Raw genomic sequence first — 16105 nt, 5'->3', positions numbered from 1 at the left:
CTTGGAGATCAAGTCCACCCATACACACAGTTGGTTTTCCCTCAACTCGATGGCATGTACCAGCAGGATAACGCAACATATCAGATAGCTCTGAAGTGTTCGTGCGTGGTTAGAAGAGCACCAGAGTGTGTTTACTGTACTCCCCAGGCCGCCAAACTCACCGGATTTAAACCCAATCTATAACATGTGGCACCACCTGGAATCCTCCACCGAGAAACCTAGCGCAGCTGGTCATTCTGCCAATCCTCTCATCCTTTCCCTTGGCACACGCCTCCATCGCCTGGCCACCACCTGATGGCCTGACCTCCTTGCCCACTGATCCCTGTACACCCCTTCTCCCCTCCCCTCCTCGCTCCCCATGTTCCCTTCCTTTCTTTCTCCGCCCCCCCCCCTCCTCCCTGCCGGCTGCTCCACGCCTCTTCCACGTTCTCTCGTCCTTCTTTCCCTCCATAGACTCTCCCCCCAAGGACCGCTCCCCTCCCCTTATTCGGTTCTCCCATCCCTCCTTCTGCTCGTGTCTGCCTCAACGTCAGTTGTCAGCGACCGGCTGGTATGGCCTTCGTTTTTCTGATCTTCCTTCTTCTCTCATTCTCTCTTCTGCTTCTTCTCCCCACCCTCATTCAAAGACCGGCTTGTCAATTGAGCCTTTCGTTTTCCTGCTTCACTTACTGCCCCTTCTACTATCCTCTTCTCTTAAAAAAATAAAAAATAAAAAAAATAATGCATATGCACACCGTCATGCAGTTCCATACCTCCACGTCACAACTCACCACACTGCCACGAGGAAGGTGAAGCGCACCAGCCCTAGAACTTGCTAACCACGTCGAGGGTACACCCTCGCCTGTGCAGCGTCAGCGGCCGCGACACCGGAGCCGGTAAGGGGCCATTGTTGTTGTTGTTGTTGTTGTTGTTGCTGTTGTGGTCTTCAGTCCTGTGCCTGGTTTGATGCAGCTCTCCATGCTACTGTATCCTAAGCATGCGTCTTCATCTCCCAATACCTACTGCAGCCTACATCCTTCTGAATCTGCTTAGTGTATTCATCTCTTGGTCTTCCTCTGCGATTTTTACCCTCCACGCTGCCCTCCAGTGCTAAATTTGTGATCGCTTGCTGACTCAGAACATGTCCTACCAGCGGTCCCTTCTTCTAGTCAAGTTGTGCCACAAACTCCTCTTCTCCCCAATTCTAATCAATACCTCCTCATTAATTATGTCCATAGCCTTGTCGATTAGAGATGGGTCTTTCACGAACTAACGGGTCCAAAGGAACGGTTCATCAAGATGAACGGAACGAGCGAGGAACGAATTCCAAGGAACGGTCTTTCATAGTTCACTTCGGTTGCGGACTTCTATTTGTAGTTCCCGGGGACGGGAAACGGTCGATATCGTTCCCGCAACGGCACGTCGGCCGGTCTCGTTCCGGCCTCGTTCCCGTCCCCATCTGTCTCGGTCTCGATCTCGCTCGGCGGCCGGACTCGTCCTTCTTCGCGTGACCACTTGTCGCAGTTCCACTGCCAACTGCTCCTAGTTAGTTCAGTATCGAGTTGTTGTTCGTTTCGTTCGCTGCGCACGCCCATTCTAGATCTGTTGCAAACCTTTCACGAACTCTGAACTTCTGGTTCTATTCAGCGTCCATGACTAATAATTAAAATGTATTTTATAATTACATAAAATTACGTGGTATGTAATACATACATCTTTTCAGGTAACAAAACGGCATATCAGCTTACTTCACTATTTCGATAAACAGCAGAAGAAAGACTTGTAAAAAGGCAAGATTTTTTTGTTATTACACATGCAAAGGAAGTCGGCACACACAAGTGGCCATTGACTCTTTTCTTGCACGTTTCGCACCGGTCCGCACTGCAAAACGTGGTTATTCAGACTTTTGACAGGTAGTCACATTAATGTGGCTGATCAGCGTATTCCACATATTTAATCTGCATCAGTTGTGAATTTCACCCTGCAGCTTTACACTTGGCGACGCCAGAGAGGATGTCAACCCTGTGAACACCAGCAGTTTCTGCCTGAAACCATCGTATTATTAATTTTATTTGGATGTACCGGTGCCTTTAGCATGAAACCAACGATGCTGCTGTAGGAAATAGGTAGCTAATAGTACACTGAGGTATTTCTACGGATGTGGTGCCTTGTAGCAGGCACTTATAGCGTTCAAAGCAGCAGTCGGAGTAGTGATTGTAGGGGACAGTGACATGTGGTTCTTTTATAGTGACCATACCAAGGAGGTCATTGATAATGTAAGTATATCTAAAGTTATTGTACTGTAAGTTTCAGTTCATAGCACTGCTTTTATGAATCGTTTGGAAATGAAAGCACGGGGGCAGCATGTGGTTTTGATAAATAATTTATTAAATCAGAGGCAAATTTTTGCTTATTATTTAAGACTATAATTTGTTTTTGGCGTTATAAGTTCATGAAAATTACGAGATGTGGGACTGCGTCTTGGAAAACCCGAATTCGCTGAAATATACCACAAGACGTGGTGGGTGGTTTAAAACATATGTCTCAGTCTCCAAAATAAAAACGTCGCCTTAAAACAATTGATTGTTTATGTTTTGCCAATTCCTTTTAGTATTTGTTGCTTACTGTCATATTACACGTTAATTTTGTGAACATTTTTAAAATAATATTCCAGAGCGAAACCAACTTCTCAAAACAATTGATTGTTAACTTTTTGCCAATTTAGTCTAGTATTCGTTGCATAATATGATAATAAAGATCAATTTTGCGAAAAAATTTAAAATTACATTTTATTTCACATCGCTCCGATTCAAAGGGTTAAATGGTTCAAATGGCTCCAAGCACTATGGGACTTAACATCTGAGGTCATCAGTCCCCTAGACTTAGAACTAATTAAACCCAACTAACCTAAGGACAGCACACAACACCCAGTCATCACGAGGCAGAGAAAATCCCTGACCCCGCCGGGAATCGAACCCGGGAACCCGGGCGCGGGAACCGACAACGCTGCCGCACGACCCTAAGGATATCACACACATCCATGTCCGAGGCAAGATTCGAACCTGCGACCGTAGCAGCAGCGCGGTTCCGGACTGAAGTGCCTAGAACCGCTCGGCCACAACGATAGGGTTAAATGTATCTGTGGTACTTATCCGTGTTTGCATGAATTTTTTCCACACGAAACATGCTGACAACACAACACAAACGAGGGAAGATGTTCTTTTCTCGAAACACTATCGAAAACATGTAGGAACCCGCCATTTGCGGCACTTTACTGAACTATTCTACTGTCACCAGTTTATATCTCACGTAAAGGCCTCGAAGACAAGATAATAGAAATCGGGTGTCGTATGCGAGCATGTACACAGTCCTTTATCCGTCGCTGCATTTGCAAGTGAAACAGGTTAGGGACTATATGTGGTACAACATACCCTTCCCCACGCACCGTATGGTGGCCGGCGGAGAATGTATGTAGATGTAGGAAGAGGTTAATGTTGTACTACAAAATAGCAGTTACCAAGTACTAGAAGCTTTGGCCGGCTGAAACATTTGCAGTTCGACGCCCAGTTTAGATGGCGGCCACTTTCTGCACTGCGGGGGAAAAAAAAAGAAAGAAAAAAAGAGTGCAATATTGCTCTGAATGCAGTATTTCAGTTGTCTGTACTCAGCGCGGCTTTAATGACACTAGCTTTAGTATATCCTTTACCTTGATAACCAGCTGGTGAAGCTGTAGTCCAGCGGTCAGAAGTTGTCATTCTGCTAGAAGTAACCTCATAAAGCCGGCGAGCGTCTGATTAAGACAGAGGAAGTCGAGGAGTGTGGCCCCACGCAACGTTGATCCCATGGCAATAAATCAGGGCACTGGCAATCCGGGGAATGGCCGGAGCGAAGATAACGGGGCGTACAGGGGCAGCCCGATTACGGGAAACAGATGCGCTGTCGATGCTGTTCACGTCGCGCTGCACTTATCGGCTCTGCGTAATTAACGCTCCGGGAGGCGTCAAAGGCTCCCTTTGTGGTGAGGAGTGTTTGGGTTGCCCTCGCGGTCCGAAGCTCTACTCAGGGCAGACGTAAACCCAACCGATGAGATATATCTCTTTCAACCGCTGCTCGCAGTCTCCATATTAGAGAACGTAACGTTAGCGACAACCCCGGACGGTGCACAAGTCCCGCCCATGGTGTGCCGAATGTTCCAACGTCAAAGTTGTTCGTATCACAGATATGTCAGTCATAACAAGGGAGAAAGTCAGTAGTTAGCATGAAATACAGTTTTTCCGGTACCATTGTGAAAAGAATTAGAAATATGTTAATTGAATATGCGAGTTGAAAAATCATCAATAACAAAGAAAAATAGAAATGGTACCCACACTGTGTTTTTTTTTATTTCATGAGCTTTCATCTGCACTATATCAAAAAATCTGATATTTGTTAACTGCAGTAAGGGCAAATTTCCGTCACCACGCGCAGTGTAAGAAATTCTGTTAGGAAATATTAATTGGTAGTATCGCCAAGGGTTCTGTCCATTATCTCGATTGTCTAAAGTCAGTGTTGTGCATAAACAAGGCAAAGTCGTTGTCTTGGTTCGTTTCTGATTACCTCATTAAGACTAATGAATATAAGAGTGGGATAATGTAGAAATGCGTAATGCAAGCAGTCAGGTATTTATACAGTGACATTCTTCATTAATATTTGCCTGTGTAATGGGTGAATTTTTACTTGTGAACTCTTATGACTGCTTGCATATAGCAGACACGAGATTACTTTGAGTTCTTCTTCAGTGTTTGAGACCTTTAGAGCTGCCTATTGTTAAACATATGTACATAATTTCGTCAGTGTCATTCCAACACATCTTATCGTACCTTAATGTCTGTTAGGTATCAGTTTTGACAGCAGTTGGCCACAACAGTCAAGATTAGGTACCTTGTGTATGATAACTTTACTGAGAGTGTATATATGTTTCATTTTGACAGTATTACACAAACTGCTAAGAAGTACTAACAGCACAACATTGTTAGTATGAACAACTGCCGTGGAAAAAAAAAGAAAAAAAACGACGAACAAAAACACGACAGCGACGAGGACTACCTAAGATCATATTGATGCGCTCTTGGTTGGCGTGGCGCGGGGTAGATGTGGAGGGGGGGGGGGGGGGTAGATGGGCGGGGCTTGTGCAAATGTCCGGGGCTGTGGCTAACGTTTCCCTATTAAAGAAAGCTGCGAATCGCGGTCAAAAGTTCTATGCAGGACAGACATAAACCCAACTGATGAGACATATCTCTTTCAATCGCTGCTCGTGGTTTCCATAGTAGAGAAGGCTGCGAATCTGTGGGGTCGAATTCTCGAGTTCCGGAGAATCTTACCACCGATATTTTGTTCCCTTTCATTGTGTCTCCCAATACGTGTTTTAGTCAGTCCTGTCTCACACATTAGTTGCGAAAACCCTCAAAACGCACTTGAAGTAGTAAAAAGAAAATTGCAAATAACTAATTTTATCAAACAAGAAACTTGTTAGCAAGGGAGTTAACGACACATGTTTTGCGCATGTATTTTATCTAATAGTTCAAGTTAATTCTCGCAAACCGGTTATACAGGGTGTTCTGAAATTCTCGTTACAAACTTCTAGGACTTGTAGATGAAGTGAGTAAATAATGAAATGACAATTAAATCAAGATCCTAAGCTGTCGACAGGTGTTGATATACATCAATGAGGACAGATGAAAATGTGTGCCCCGACCGGGCCTCGAACCCGGGATCTCCTGCTTACATGGCAGACGCTCCAACCTTTTTTTTTTTTTTTTTTTTTTTTTTTTTTTTTTTTTTTTTTTTTTTTTTCGTTGTATTTGTTCGGAGCGAACGTCCCATGACACTTGCTTAAGTACATTGTTGGTGCATATACTAAGTTTCTTTATTACAGATGGCAACTTACCCTTTGACCGAACACGCTGAGCTACCGTGCGACCTCCACCTGAGCCACGAAGGGCACATAGGATAATGCGATTGCAGGAATTCATCCCTTGCATGCTCCCCGTGAGACCCACACTCCCAACTTAATGTTGGGACACACTACATTCGTAGTGCCCCTGCCCGTTACACTCATTACTTGCGGCAGACCGAGTGCCGACCAAGCGAGGTGGCGCAGTGGTTAGCACACTGGACTCGCATGCGGGAGGACGACGGTTCAATTCCGTCTCCAGCCATCCTGATTTAGGTTTTCTGTGATTTCCCTAAATCGTTTCAGGCAAAAGCCGGGATGGTTCCTTTGAAAGGGCACGGCCGATTTCCTTCCCCATCCTTCCCTAACCCGAGCTTGCGCTCCGTATCTAATGATCTCGTTGTCGACGGGACGTTAAACACTAACCTCCACCGGGTCCCGTAAGAGTTCGGACAATGCATGTGCATCCAGCACAGAAGAAGGTCAATAGCCGGTTAATCTTAACGATACGAAGATGGTATGTACGAAAGAACAGATACCATCTCCATACGAGTACACAATGTTTTGAATAGGATCCCATGTCCGGAAAGGTACGGTTTACGTTCTATGACGGTTTCAATTCAGATGTGTAAAGAGACCAGGCCGGTTGCGGAAAAGAAAAATGTCTCCAAGTAGCTTGTCCTGGTACACAGTAGGCTAGACAGGATGATGTATACTACGTCAGATTGTCGCCTGATGTCACTTAACGACTGGCTAGTAACGTGTAATTCAGGAGACTCCTGTAGACACAGACGAGGATCAGCTGGCACGAGGTCTGGCCGCTGCACTAGAAACTGAACAGGCACCAGACGAGATGGAGGGTGTGTACCAGAACATACTTCGAAGGTACGATGTCTGTAACAACGTTGGTGGTCGCCACATCGAGCCGCTGTTGTAATGAATCAAATGGTTCAAACGGCTCTGAGCACTATGGGACTTAACATCTGTGGTCATCAGTCCCCTAGAACTTAGAAATACTTAAACCTAACTAACCTAAGGACATTACACACATCCATGCCCGAGGCAGGATTCGAACCTGCGACCGTAGCAGTCACGCGGCTCCGGACTGAGCGCCTAGAACCGCGAGACCACAGCGGCCAGCTGTAATAAATCAGTACTATTCTATACGGACGGTATATCGGATTCTTTTTTTTTGTTTTGGAATAGTGCAAACGCGTAAGCTGAAGTGTCAATACAAACAAACGCGCTTAAGTGATAAATGGATGTTCCGTTTTGATTCCTTTCGAATTGTTACCTAATAACTGTAGTGTGTCACCCCTAATTCAGTTCTTCAAGCAAAATTGGATAGGTTAAACATCAGAACTGAAACGGTCGAAGAACGGGAACGGTAAGTTTCCGAACATGGCCGGCCCAATGTGGCCGAGCGGTTCTAGGCGCTACAGTCTGGAACCGCGCGACGGTACGGTCGCAGGTTCGAATCCTGCCTCGGGTATGGATGTGTGTGATGTCCTTAGGTTCTAGTTCTAAGTTCTAGGGTTCTGATGACCTAGATGTTAAGTCCCATAATGCTCAGAGCCATTTGAACCAATTTTCCGGACATGGGTTCCTATTCAAAATATTATGTGCTCACTCCCCTCTACAAACCCTACAAGTACGTAACGGGAATTTTCGAACACCCCGTATTTGCATTACCGTATTCTTGTGCAATCAAGCAAACATTTACATGCTCAACATTCCTTTAGTATACACGATACAATTATCAAAACCAGAAACAAGAAACTTTCTATATTATTAATATTAAACATAATATTATATTGTTAATAATAAACGTTGACTGATAACACACCAGAGCATAAGAGAGTAATAGATAGTAGTTTGATAGTGGTAGTTCAGCCACTCTGTTGGTTCTTCCGCGTAGTAAGCAGCGGTACGCGAAAACCATGTCTCACAAAATTTAAATTATCAGGAAGCTTTCCCGGAATCTTCCAAACAGATTTAAGCACTGACAGTCAATAGTTTGAGGTTAAATTTTAAATTTGTCTAATAATTCGATTAGTAATTTATTTAGTATTGGTTGCACAAGAGGTATATGTACTGGAGTAGAGGTTATGTTGTTACTGGTGCGTTAATATTCATTCCGGCGAAACGGGTCAGTTCCATGCGGATGAAAAAGCCTGTTTTTTTAAAAAAAATGTTAATTCCTCGAAATTCTTATTTTTTTCTTATTTTGTTTTCGTTTTGTATTGCAGACGGGAAAATGTAACTGGAAATCTACCTCCCTGCAGAAAGATGTCATGCAAAATGCAACTGAAGCTTGCTGTGAAGATAGAAGTTAGCGCCAAACAACGGGATTATGTGTTGTGTCGCAATCCTGTCAACAAAACGACTGCAAAGTGGAGCTCAGTTTTCGCTGGATTTTTTCTCGGTTCGTCTGTGTACTAGGCGAGAAGAAATCATGATTAGCCACTGCACTTTCATTCAGTGAAAAACGCCTTACATCTCATCCACATTGCCTTGAAAATGTTTCCAAATGTGAGTCTGTTGTTATCTTCCTTCCTCCTTACTAAATATTGTCTGCCCACTTTTAACCTTTCGTGGAGAGCTTTCTTGTCTCGCAACACTTATTTTTATTTTCCGTTGCATCCAAAAATCACTTGAATTGCACCCGTCATCGTTCCTCACGAATGACTATAGTCAACTTCTTTTCTACCCTTGCTCAATCCGGGCTTGTGTTTCGTCTTTAATGATCGCGATGTTGACGGAACGTAATTTCCGAATGTCCTCGTCCTCCCCCACCTTTCGTACACTTCGAGAAATCCGTGCATGTGTCCCGTCTCTAATTACCTAAATGCTACTTGTCACACTGTGCTATGATAAGTTATATAACGAAATGCTGGCGCCCAGGTGCTATAATATAGTGTCCTAGGTTCAAAGCTAGCATCTGACCACGCTGACACGCAAACTGGAAGAAATTAAGGCGCGAAGAGAAGTGAAACGTACATTTAAGTCTACTCGTCTTCCCATTCTGTTAACAACAGTGCACTAAAGGGCGGTAAATTTTATATTACTCCTGAACAATCGTAAAGTTTCCTATGCCACATTTTATTGAAAGGAAGTGACATTTATAGATCATCCATTAGTTAATTACATTTATTACACTTTCAGTACCAAATTAAGTACAAAATGTCATGTCTCATATCCTACTGCAATCGTCAATTTTACGAGGGTTTACTAATCTAGATTGAACTGCCATTTCTATCTGTATGCTTGTAAATCCTTCGATACGCATTGTGCACGAAATAAAATGTGTGACTCTTCCGAGAATAATGTACTATGGCACACACACTGTCGCCGTATAAAAAATGTAAGAAAAGACTTTCTACAAGAAATTAATAACGCAGCAATGTATCTCTCAGAAAGAAGCCTTCACATCTAGGATAGAAAAGACGCAAGTGGCATACTAGCCGACTAGAGGGAAAAGCAATATTTGGATTTACAACCTGTCGATGAGTAGGAGTCAAATAAATACCGGTTGTTTCCAACTCGATGTCAGGGTTTTAAGGCTTTGTAGCTTTTATTATGTTCAATTTACAGTATAAACAATACATCAGATGAAAGAGAACAGTTTTATTTGCATATCCTTTACAAGCTGTAAAGACTACAGACTACGGCTTACGGGCAAAATTTGCGTACGAAGTGTTGCTGCGTAATGAATGAAGATTTTATGGATCAATGATGAATCGACATTTCAGGTAGTGGAAATGTGAACACACATAATGTTTGCATTTGGCGATGAGAAAATCCCTACAAGATGGTACAGCTGCAGCGAGACTCCCCAAACTGAATGTTTCTTGTGCCATATACCGGCGGAAAATTTGTGGGCATTCGGTTTTCGTTGAAGCAGTGGTTAACTGCCGTTTCTTTTCTTACCTTGGCGTGCTGTAAATACGGCTCTTTCCTCAACTGGAAGAAACTGAACTACAGAACTTTACTTGGCAGTTAGATGGTACGCCGTCTCACTGGCATAACCCAGTGCGCGATTGCCTCAGCGACGTCGTATCTGACCGGGGATTGGCCGCAGGGGGCCGGATGATAGAGCTCGTTTCGCATGGCCTCCATGTTCACTCGATCTGACGTCACGCGACTTTTACCTTTGGAGGTTTATAAAGGATAACGTGTACATGCCTCCGCTACCAGCTAAACTACCCGACTTAACAAACAAGATTGAAACAGTTGTTGCCACAATTACGTCAGACACATTGATCAAGTCCATCGACTCTGTGTGTACCACGTGACGAATGGTGTTCACGTGGAACGCTTTTGAGAAAAAACTCTTTGCGTTGTTCTTCTGTTTGATGTTTTATTTATAGACTAAGACGAATATAATACATCCTACAAAGCCTTAAACCGCTAATATCAATCTCGAAAAGGAAAAGGAGTGAAATCGTCGGCATCATTTTGAAAGTAACAATCACGGCATTTGACCGTAAGTGAATCACGAAATCCACGAAGAAATGCGAATTTGAACCACTACCGTTCTGAATGTCAGCCCAGTATGTTAAACGCTGCACCATTTCGCTCGGTAGCAAATTACAGGTTTTCCAGCAAATTATCCGTGTCGTTAATGACAAACTGAAACATTATTGTGCAATTATTGGACGAGACTCTGTGCAATGGAATGTCTCATGATGGAGATGAAAGATCTGAATAAGAAATAAGAAGGCGTAGGAAAAAGATCTTAACGAAACATCTTAATCCATATGAGAGAGAATGGAGAACATCTAAGATGGCTTAACGACAAATGGTACTTGCATCTGGAAAAAGAGGACAGACACGATGAGGAAAAGTTATGACTGATTTCTATGGTTACATCACGCCAATCAGCTCAAACAAACTGCCGAAGCTAATTATCACCTACTTTCAGGCCGAGTGCAAAATCACTAGGTACCCTGGTTCACAGAGGTTGAACGATACCTTCCAGAAATGTGGTCACAAATGAAAGGGATCCAGTACCCTGACCTATGCACAACAAACCTGGAATACACCAGCGTTTTCAAGAAAACCAAACTTGAAAATTGGTGACATGGACTGAAAAAGGTAGGTTCACTGTTAGTCATTGCCTTTCCTTTCACACTTGTAAACGGAGCGAGGGAAAAATGACTGCCTCTATATGCTTCCGTGCGAGACCCAATGTATCTTGCCTTCGAGATCCTTAAGGGAGATATGCCTCGTTAAGTTGAGTTGTTCTGCACTCTATCGCAAATGCAACTTCTCAGTAGTTTCTCAAAAGTATTTCGCGAAACGAATAAGGGATTCCCATATGATTTCACGGAGCATTTCAGTAATCGTCGCATGACTTTGAATTGCTTCGATGTCTTCTTTAAATCAGACCAGGTGGAAATTTCAAACACACGAGCAGTAGTTAAGAACGGGTTGCACAAGCGTTCTGAACGCGGTCTCCTTCATAAATGAGCTACACTTTCCTAGGGCTCTCTCAACAAACTGATGTCGACCATTCGCCTTTTCGTGCTCGTACTATATGATGACGCACTGAAACGTTACGCCTAGATATATAGTAGTCGTGACTGTGCAACCACTATTAATAATTTATTCGAACAGTAGAGGATTGTTTCTCCTACTCATCTGCACTAACATACATTTTCCGCATTTACAGCAAGCTGCTATTCATCACACAAATAGAAATTCTGTCCTGTACCGTTATACAGTCACTCACCGACATTAAATCGGCATTTCTCAGCTTTTGGGGCGCGTCGTCCTTGGGGGCATGATGACACTAAACGGGGTAGGTGGCAAGTTTATTGAAGTGAAAAAATGTGAATTCGAAAACCTGATTAATTTACTGAAAGAAAAGCAAAATACATTCTGACACAATACAAAATTTAAATACCAGTTCACTCTGATATAGTGCTCTTGTAAATAATATTATCCTTCATTAATAATTTAATAATTAACTTTTCAATACTAAATTAAAAACAAGTTTAATAATTATTAGTGGCTCCCTTGAGCCTGGATTTTAGAGCATAGTTTTTCGGAGGACAATTTAATATCAGGAATAGACACTCTGAGCTTGTTTTCCATGTTTAGCTGACATCTGTATTATGTCATTAAAGCAGCCAACGCCGAAAATCCGCCTCGCAACGACTGGTTACTGAAAATTGTAACAGAACGCAAAAAGATTTTGGTTTAAGTGCAGAAAACTCATCATTTACCCTTCCCAAAATTGTCTTTTGATTAATAAATTGTCTTTTGATTTCGCCATTTGCTGTGCAGTCTATGAAAATTTCTTCTTCGGCAGCTGAGAGACCTTCCGGAGTATTTTCGCGTGCTAACTGTGAATTATAGAGCAATATATGGGCAGCGATTCTCGTTTCGTCAATGTGGCGGATCGGCGTTTGGAAATAGCAATGAATTTACTTATGCTTGGCAATTTGTAAGGTTTGTAACTTCGTAGCTTTAGCGTCACAATACTGAAAATACATTGTTGTATATATATGTTGCGATCGTATTAGGAAAACGGGGGGGGGGGGGGGGGTGAGGCGTTGAAAATTATGGTCGAAAATTGGGTCGCGAAAACTGAAAGGCAGGGTCAACAGCTAACAGTCGCAAATCCGGCCCAAACGAAAGAACTATACGAAGAAGGAACGAAACAGAATATGAATACAGCTTATAACCAACTTCTGGCTAAAAGCGCTCACACGATTTCGTTCTGTTCAGCATTTATAAGGGTAGCTGAATGTGTGTATTGAAATTCCAGGTAACAGATGTGAACTTGTGGCAGTTCGTTCCACTACAAAGTGGTGTTTTTGAGAAAGCGCCAGGAAGGACCCCGCAGTTGTACGGAAACAAGTGTTGTGTCACTAACAGAGATGAAATCCTCGCCTCTTTGACTCGAGTGTAGTTTCAAACAAGAGTTGGCTATATAGTACTGCAACATAACGCCCTGTCATCCACTGTGCCGCAAACGGTACCTTCCGCTTCTCATTTGAATCTACTCCGTACAAAAATAAATAAATAAACAAAATAAATTTTTGGCGCGACTGCCAGCGTGTGAGCTGTTTCGGAGAGTTGACCACAGCTATACGAGCGGAGGCAGTATTGCTCTCTACTTCTCGGTCAGGCATAGACCGCTTAAACCAGTGGTAGTCAACCTGAACCCTAACGCCCACCACTGGGCGTTCCAGCTTTCATGGAGGGCCGTAGGGGTTTCAAATAATTCTCAAAAGTTTTCAAAACATTTTGTCTTAAAACATTTGGCATTGTAACAGGTTTTATATTGCTCTAACTCTGCATTAAAAATCTGACTGTGGAGCAGATGGGCGGTTAGAAAATTTTGCTACCAACAGAAACAAAAAAAGTGGGCGCTGGGTGAAAAAGGATGACTACCACTGGCTTAAACAAATACATCTGACCATTCGATCGCTGATGAACAACTTATATTCTTACAATCGCGTATCGGAACTAGCAGCAAAATGCAGGAATAGCGGGGTAAGTGCTGCAGCAAGGTGACAGACGCAGAGATCGCCTGAAATAACCCAGACAATATGTTTCCGTTGGAAGCGGCGAGCGGTCCACAGCCTGGTGTCCGCTACTGGCTGTTCCGAAGACATCAGCTCGACCCTTCGCCTAGGTCAGCCGTCAGCGTCGCTTGTACATTATGTCTTCCGTCTTGCTCCAGTACTCCACAACCGCCCACTACGACAGATGTGCGTCATCAAAGTATCTTGGACGCTGTTCAGACGAGACCGAGAGAGAACAAGAGTACTGCAGTCTATGTCTACAAGAGTCAAGTAGAACTGGAAACCCCACTCGTTTACAGTAGCTATGTCGTGGTCATCAGCTCGTAGGCTTCTTTAATGCAGTTCTTCACGATAGTCTATCTTGGACAAGTCCCATCCGGGTTACTAGAAGACCCCATTCATTTGAATCTGCTTACTGCCTTCAGGCTTTCGCCTCCCTCTAAAACCTTTGCCCCCACAGATTTCTCCATTACTTTATTAGCTTAGCAATCTATATCTTCTTTTGGTCAAGCTGTGCTACACATTTCTTTTCTCGGCAATTCCATTCAGCACCTCCACAGTAGTTAATCGATTTACCCGTCTAATCTCCAGCAGTCTTCTTGTCTACACTGTTTACTGTTCACGTTTCATTCCATGTAAGGCTACACGCCACAGAAATAAGTTTCTCAAGAGACTTAAAAACAAGTAAATTTATATCTGACGTTATACATTTCTATTTTTCAATAAAGCTTTCACAGCTATTCCACGTCTACGTTTTACACGTCCAAATTCCTTCTGTCGTCGTTAGTCACTTTGTTGCTCAAGTTACAAAATTAGTCTACCACTTTCTGTGGTTAAGCATTGTGTGACAATTCGACCACACTCCGTCGATCTCGTTTCACTTTTACCTATGTTCATCTCACAATACCTTTACAGGACACTATCCATTCTATCCAAGTGATCAAGTTCTTTGCTATGTCTCTGACAGAATCACGATTACATTTCCAAACCTTACAGGTTTTCTTTCTTTTCCTGAACTTTAATTTCTTTTCCAAGCTTCTCCGTCGTATCGTTTACTGCTTGTTCAATGTACAGATCGAATAATGTCGGGGAAATGGTGTCTCGCTTTTTTCTGAATCACTCTTTCCCTTCCATTTCCTAAAAATTCCTATAACTTGTAAACGATTATATATTTTTTTATGAATATATAGACACCAGTTCAACTACCAGAGATTAATGCGTAAACCATTTGCTGAACAAAAGAAGCTTTACGCTCTTAGTTTATTAGTTTTAGAATAAGTTACCTTTCGCTGTTATCCTGTCCTAGTGTAAGAGATGTTGTGTCATTTCTTACTGATAAAATTGGGTTAAATAATGAAAGTGATTTTGAAGCAGAGCGATTTCGTCTTTTGTGATACCATAGGTTCCAGGTCCTGAAATTCTGGAAAATTATTCCTACTATTTTAACTTTATGCAAAGAATTTTGATGGAGGAGACGATCTTCACGGCGAACCTGCTCAACAATGGAGGTATGTGAATGTGTTCATCTTTTCCCTTTCGTGGCCGCTACCATCAATTTCAATATATTTGCCGCGACATTCAGAACCTGAAGTCTTTCTTTTCTTTTAATTTCGAAGTCCACGCATTTATGTTCTAAGATGAATAAATGCATTTAACTGTAATTCGCTGGCCGCGGTGGTCTCGCGGTTCTAGGCGCGCAGTCCGGAACCGTGCGACTGCTACGGTCGCAGGTTCGAATCCTGCCTCGGGCATGGATGTGTGTGATGTCCTTAGGTTAGTTAGGTTTAAGTAGTTCTAAGTTCTAGGGGACTAATGAACACAGCAGTTAAGTCCCATAGTGCTCAGAGCCATTTGAACCATTTTTGAACTGTAATTCTTCTTATCCAGGCCACGGGGGATGATTACACACAAAATGTACGTGCCTCTATTCCATTCGTATGTTCGCACACATTTGAGTGTGTACAAGCGTAACTATATTTCCTACACAGTATTACCGTTTTTTTTTGTTTTTTTTTTTTTTTAACCTCTCATTCGAGAATGTGCGTGCCCTCTTATTTGATCTAGCCAGTATTCTTTAATAACATTATTTTTAATATTCAGTGGCTTAGTTTCCACAATTGATCTATGCTTGTGTCGCAACAGCGCTTCACGCGAAATATTTATTACGCAACATCCACAATAACTTTTATTTCAAAATTTGGACGACCAACTGAAGAAAGATTTTTCTGTCAACAACAATAGCAAAACATAATAATATAAGAGGTAGTTTCTGTGTATTCCAGTCAACACTGCCAACAGAGTTCTCTAAAAATCCAAATGCTGGTAATACAACCTTCTTAGATAACTCGTAGTGGCCACCATTGCTTCGCGTGTTAATATATTTCTCAGGAACCCAAATTGGTCTACATCTACATGGATACTCTGCAAATCACACTTAAGTGCCTGGCAAAGGGTTCATCGAAACCACCTTCACAATACTTCTCTATATTTCCAATTTCAAACGGCGCGCGGAGAAAACAAATACCTTAATCTTTCCATGCGAGCTCTGGTTCCCCTTATTTTATAATGATGATCGTTTCTCCCGATGTAGTCGGCTTCAAAAAAATATTTTCGCATTCGGAGGAGAGAGTTGGTGATTGAAATTTCGTTAGAAGAT

The 16105-nt window shown here is 42.7% G+C and overlaps 1 protein-coding gene across 2 annotated transcripts in view; it reads right to left on the bottom strand.

Annotated features, from left to right (window-relative positions):
- Nucleotides 1-16105, bottom strand: part of LOC126365909 (protein disabled) — a 467529-nt gene that overhangs the window by 163250 nt on the left and 288174 nt on the right. The window lies entirely within an intron of this gene.

Source organism: Schistocerca gregaria, chromosome 4, assembly GCF_023897955.1.
Source record: "Schistocerca gregaria isolate iqSchGreg1 chromosome 4, iqSchGreg1.2, whole genome shotgun sequence".
NCBI classification, from domain to species: domain Eukaryota; kingdom Metazoa; phylum Arthropoda; class Insecta; order Orthoptera; family Acrididae; genus Schistocerca; species Schistocerca gregaria.
Note: the sequence above shows the minus strand (reverse complement) of the source record. Positions and strands in the feature narration are given on the sequence as shown.